The sequence below is a fragment of the Lactuca sativa genome, chromosome 3 (assembly GCF_002870075.4).
Source record: "Lactuca sativa cultivar Salinas chromosome 3, Lsat_Salinas_v11, whole genome shotgun sequence".
Taxonomy (NCBI): domain Eukaryota; kingdom Viridiplantae; phylum Streptophyta; class Magnoliopsida; order Asterales; family Asteraceae; genus Lactuca; species Lactuca sativa.
In genome coordinates this window covers 131,651,773-131,658,089 of record NC_056625.2, presented here as the reverse complement: position 1 = coordinate 131,658,089, position 6,317 = coordinate 131,651,773, and positions in this window count along the sequence as shown.

The window sequence follows — 6,317 nt, the reverse complement described above, 5'->3', positions numbered from 1 at the left end:
AGACCATGTGGGGTAGCCCATGGCAGTCCTAGGTAAAGACCATGTGGGGTAGCCCATGGCATTGGATGTAAGACCATGTGGGGGAGCCCATGGCAGTCCTAGGTAAAGACCATGTGGGGTATCCCATGGCACTGTTACAGGTTTATGTATGCAGGGATTATGTGATAGATGGTAGCTTTTATAGCTAACAGTATATACGATATGTGTGTAGCTTTTATAGCTAACAGGATATGTGATATGTGGTTTGTGTGAATGGTATGCTCTGGGAAACTCACTAAGCTTCGTGCTTACAGGTTTGTTTATGGTTTTAGGTATCATCGTTTTGGAAAGGAAGAGCTCATGTTGATCGCAGTGCACACACCTATGATTTCCGCAGTGAATGATTTTGGGATAAACTCTGATAAACGATTGATTGACTATGATTTGATTGTTTGAATTAAATGGTATCAAGGTTTTAGTTATATTAAAAATGAAATTTTTATCCCTGATTTTTGGGACGTTACAAGTTGGTATCAGAGCCAGGTTTGAGTGATTCGGACATACTTTCAGGTGTGTCTGAACATAGACTGAGGATCTGGAAGGTTTTTTTAAAAAGGAAAATGTTTTAAAGGAAAAGTTTTCTAAGAAAAGAAAGGGTGTGGTGCATGCAATCGGCCGAGCTCAAGTAAGTTTCCCCAGAATACCCACAGTTGTTATCTATTATGATTTGGTTATGAATCTGAATATCGCATGCTAGTTAGGTCTAGGAGGGATGCCTTTGTATGCTATATGAGCTCTTAGACTTGCATGCTAGTGTTGAGTAGACAACGATAGATTGGCCTGATATGTGATGTTTGTACCCTTGGGATGCTGGATGCCATGCTAGAATGAGAATGATTACTTATATTGGTAACTGCTACGTGTTTTTTTTAAAATTGTATACGGTCAGGATCTCATGGCCATAGAATAATTGGTGCGGCTCGTTTCCCCGTTCTGTGTACAATTTGCATGCATAAGGCAGCCGTCGGTGAGGGTGGATGTGGACAACTTGGGTTGTGGTACGTGGGCCGGATATTCTATGATTGTTTGTGGGTCGGAGATTACCTTAGGATGAGCCTAGGATGAGATTTGTGTCAGGAGTGTGTCTGCACGAATGCTGCTTGCTTTGTGGTGGCCGCCGCCGTGAGCCGCCGTTGACCGCTACTACCCGAGGTGGTAGTGGGTGGTGCCCGACTTATTTAACCCTAATTGATCAAAAGAAGCCCTAATTGACCAAAAAACCTAACCATTTGACTAATGGGCACACGATTAGGTTGGAAACCTAATTATGGTTTAGAAAACCCTAATTTTGGACTTGTTGGTTAGGGTTTATCGGGACCCGCGTTTTGGGCTAATGGAATTGAATTATGAATTTCTGCCAATCACACCAATATGATCTATCTAGTAGAGTGATGGACTTCATGGATTAAGTCCTTAATGGGTTAAGTAAGAAACACTCAACCTTAATCATCATTTTATGCAAAAACCCTAATTTCTCTTGGGCCTTGAGTTGGTCCTTTCTATTGGGCTTTGGTGATTGGGCTATTGATGGGCGATCCAAGAACAAGTAAATAGAATAAAATATTTGGATGGGCTTTAGGGTAAGGCCCACGTTAGGGACTTGGGCCTAATTTGGAAAATTGGGCCATAGATGTGCCATAATTGGGCCTTGATGATTTTAAGATATTAGACCATCCGTATGCCAAGTGTTGGGACTAGAACAAATAGTTGGGCCTTAAAGATGAGACCATGTGAAGGGTTTGGGCCTAATTTGGAAAATTGGGCCATATGTTGGGCTTTGGTCCATTGGTTGACTTTTAGGCCTTTGGAGTGTGAATTTGGGCCTGGGGCTTGAATCAATCTAAGTTAGGGGTAAATTAGTCTTTTACCCCAAGCATGGTCTTATGGTTATGTATTAGAACCCAATTATTAATTGGGTGTTGTTTTGATGCTGACAGTTCGGGAATCTGTCATCCAGCAGCTAGGGTTTTGTCCGCGGGACTTCAGCAGTGTGAGGTGAGTTCTCCTCGCTATATCAACAGGGTCTAAGGAACCAATGTCGGCCCTTTTTCAATTTGTATCCGGGTTATTGCATGATATGCTTATTGATTTACATCCTGGTAGTTAGGATGGTGATATGCTTAGTGACCTGGTTAGGTTGGTATCCTGGTATATAGGATGATGCTATGTTAGTGACCGGTTAGGTCTGTATCCTAGTTATAGGATGTTGTTATGATTAGTGATATGTTAGATCGGTTTCACAGTTATATATGCTAGCGTATGATATTGATGTGCACATGATTGCTTGATTAGGGGTTGGGTTCAAGCTGTCGTGCTTTGTGCAGAAGGCCAACGTACCCAGGGTGGTCCGGATAGACTGAAGGCCCTACGAGGCCGAAGGCCCGACGAGCGGTCCGAATAGGCTGTAGGCCCTACGAGGCAGTCCAGACGTGCCGAAGGCTCGGAGAGCGGTCCAGATAGGCTGAAGGCCTGCGAGACGGTCCAGTCAGGCTGAAGGCTCATTATGCATATTGTTTCTTTATATGATATGATTATGATTATATGGCATTGGTATTTTGGGGGAAACGCACTAAGATTTGGGCTTATAGTTGTTGATTTTGTTTCAGATACTTTTGATGATCTCGAGAAGGTGAAGGCGTGATTGTACACCTCCTTATATTTTCATGATTTGATGTTGGGATACTCTGACACTAAACTATTTTGAAAACTAATTTTGTAATAAGTATTGATTTTGAATGTTTTCAAAAGTTTAAATTTGGCAAGATTTTTTTGGGTGTTACAAGTTGGTATCAGAGCCTTGTTTTGAGTGAATTGGAGGAAACACTCGCATATCTCCAGTCCCAAACTAAGGACAAAAATTTAAAATGATTTTTCAAATTGTTTTCAAAATACTAAAGGAGGATGCAAGTGTACGATCAGCCGGATCCAGTAAGTAGACCCCAAAATACCTTACAGATTATTTGGTTTTATGATATGTTAGAACAACATACTAGTACTACGCTAGGGATCTTCAGGAATTGCATGATAGCATTGCCTGATTATATGATGCCTGATAGCCTAGGGTTTTTGCTTACATGAAATCGACATCATTACTGTAGCTGCTTAATGTATGCATCTTAGTTGTACATAACTAGGATTATATAGCCTAAGAATATTTGGTTTGGCTTTATTTCATGTTCATTATCTAGTTGTGGGCTTAGAGTAGGATCGGGTATTCGATTGTCTATAGGATCCAGTGTTATGTATGGTTAGCATACACGAGTGTTGCAGGGTTGCGGAAGTTTCATGGGTGGGTTGTGCGAGGTCGGTAGGCCAGTTATAAGATATTTAACATTCCTCTATGAGTGAGGATTGAGTGATCGCCATGTTTATGTATATTGTTAGCGCATTGTGATGATACTAGAGACAAATATGGGTAGGTGTGGAAGGTAGTATGGGCCCGTACTATTGAAAGCACATGACCCATACGCGTATCAAGGAAGTCACAACCCCTAAGGTATATTTGAAAATTGGTTCCTTGTTATTATATGAATTATCTAAGATCTCTATCGTGTATTACCAGAATGGTGGTTACGAGACATTTTGAGATTGGATCCAGATCAGGATCAGGAGCTGGCAGCCAGGGCAGGCCAGCAACAGTGACAAGGACTATTGGTCCGATGAGACCAGAGGATCTGGATGCTACGATTCGGGAGATCCTGTGCGAAGAGGTTGCTTCTCTTTTCCGGGCATAGTTGCTAGAGCTATTTGGGTCTATCAAGACCGCCATGGTTGAGTATTTCGACGACCGTTATGCAGCCCTTGCTGAGACGGCTGTCGCATCAGCTACAACAGCTGTAACGGCAGCAGGGGGAGGAGTTAGTCGAACTTTCCAACACTGGGAATTGTTATTCGAACATCTTCCATTGAGTAGAGGACTACAGTTACTTGGGATCAGGGAGATGTTTCATACTCATTACATTTCGCGGGTTGAGCGGGAGAGTCTGGCACATGAATTTTTGGATTTGAGGTTTCGGGGGTTTTGCTTGAGGCTAGGGTGCAAGTCGCGGGGATCAGGAAGGGAGTGATGATTATGATCAGCTCAAGTTTTGCAGCTGGAAGTAGAAAGGTTGATTGATGGATTGGAATGTCATTTTCGAGGGCAAGGGTTGTGCACTTTCATTTTTCCGAGTTCAAAGGAGTGAGCAGGATTTTGACCCCTGGGTCAGGTTGTATTTCCAGCTCGGGGTCAGTTGGTCGCAGGGTTTGGCGACGGTAATTCACCACTGGTGAGCACGGGTAGGTAGATGTGGCATGAGTATTTTGCGAGGCGTACGCGATTACCGTACCAAACCATAGGAGCTAAGATCCGATTTGCCTTGGATCTCTTATATCGGGCAGTAAGGATTGATTGTGTGATCTACTGCACTTTTGGGATTGTAGACTATGTCTTGGGAGTAGTTTGTAGCCCGGTATAGGGCAGAGGTTGCTTCAGCCACTGCAGTTCAGGTATGGACGACTGAGTTGGTGAGTGATTCAGGGTGCGAGACCCTGAATAATATGATGTCTACAGCCCAAGAGTGGGAGATTTGTTTGGAGCACCTTGGGAAGAGGGGTATTACGTGGGAGGTCTACAGACAGGGTCCCACAGGATGGTTATTCAGCATTGTAAGGATTCAGTGGTTTTAGTAACCGTTATTGATTGGCGGATGAAAGCGCCAAGGGAAGTAGCTCGTTGCTAAGGTATTAGTTAGAGCATCAATCTTTTGATCTTCAAGATTGACTGTGGGATCATTCAAGCAGTAGGGACTGTCGGTTTCACTGGGATTTAGGAAGTGTTCTTCTAGTTTTTAGAAGTGTGTGATCATTTGGGATTGGCTAGTATTAGAGCACTAGTTGGAAAGAGTTGGTTGTCATCGAATCGGTCTTTGGAAAGTGAGAAGGATTAGGACTTCTCCAATTTTCATGTATTATGAAGACTTAGTCGAATCTAAGTTGGGGAGAATTGTCCCAGAATGAAGAATCAGGAGCGGTTTTGAAACTAGGATAAGTTTTGCATTCCCGTCAAGGACGAAGGCGGCCCAAATGGCTATTTGGTTTGAGGGTTGTGTGAGTTTGGTGCTCAATAAAACTTCCCAGCATGTGAATTGTGTCTTCTTGGAGCTTGATAGTAGAATTTAGGGAATCAAGTTCGGGTTTTAGTCATCAATTTAGTTCGGTTCGCGTGTCCGGCCGAGTTCGGTTCGGGTTTTCGGGTTCTAGTCATGAATTGATTTCGGTTCGGGTGTTCGGCCGAGTGTGTGCTCGACTCTGAGGGATTTTGGATTTATAGATTAAGGGTAAGGTATCAACCTGCAGTTGTGTTAGGGAGAAAGTGTTGTAAGACTGCGAGGGTAACCGTTGCACTCACAGATTCTTTCAGATGATTAGGCCAGGGTGGACCAATTCGTAAGACTGTGGGTAGACCACGGCATGATTGGAATCAGGAAACGGTAGGTCAATGGAGACTGGGCATGATGTAAGACTAAAGTTATTCTGGTAGCATTCAATTATCGTATTTGATTCGATGGCAACAGGTTGTCAGGCTATTATGGTCAGATGGACCAGAAGGATTGATGGAGCCATGAGTGGCGATATAGCTAGGACAATTATTGCTAGTCGAAGTATCCTTCAGGAATCGCATGGGGCGACTGTGAGATTACTCTTAGCTCAACAACGGGACAGAATTTCAGTATTCCAGATAAGCTGGGACCAGGGAGATCTCAGTGGATTTCGGAAGCAACTAGAAGACAACCTATTGTTTCAGACAGTTTCTGTGTTTAGGACAGTATTGACGAATTGGGTTTTTAGGTGTATGAGATGTATCTGGATGTTGGAACCCCCAGTTATCAGAATTTGAACAGTTAGTTGAGAGATAAGCAGACTAGATTCAACAATAATGACTTGGTTGAGCGACCTTTCAGGGAGTCAGACCATCTTGAGACTACAGATTTCAGATTGAGTAAAGGTGATCATGTTGCAAAGAATTCATTTATCTTCAAGTTTCAGAACCCTGCGAGGGTTGATTATAGTTGCCTTGGAAAGGTTGGGTATGCTTGTAGTTGTGTCCGTGTTGCTCAAGTTATTTGGCGTGTCAGGAATGTTAAGCAATGATTTCGAGGACGAAATCCAATTTAAGTGTGGGAGAATTGTAACATTCCGTTTAAAATAGAATAATTAAATAATAAAACCGGAAACCCAAGAGGTAATTTTTATTATTTTTTTATATTATTATAGCCAAAAATCAAATAATAATTAGC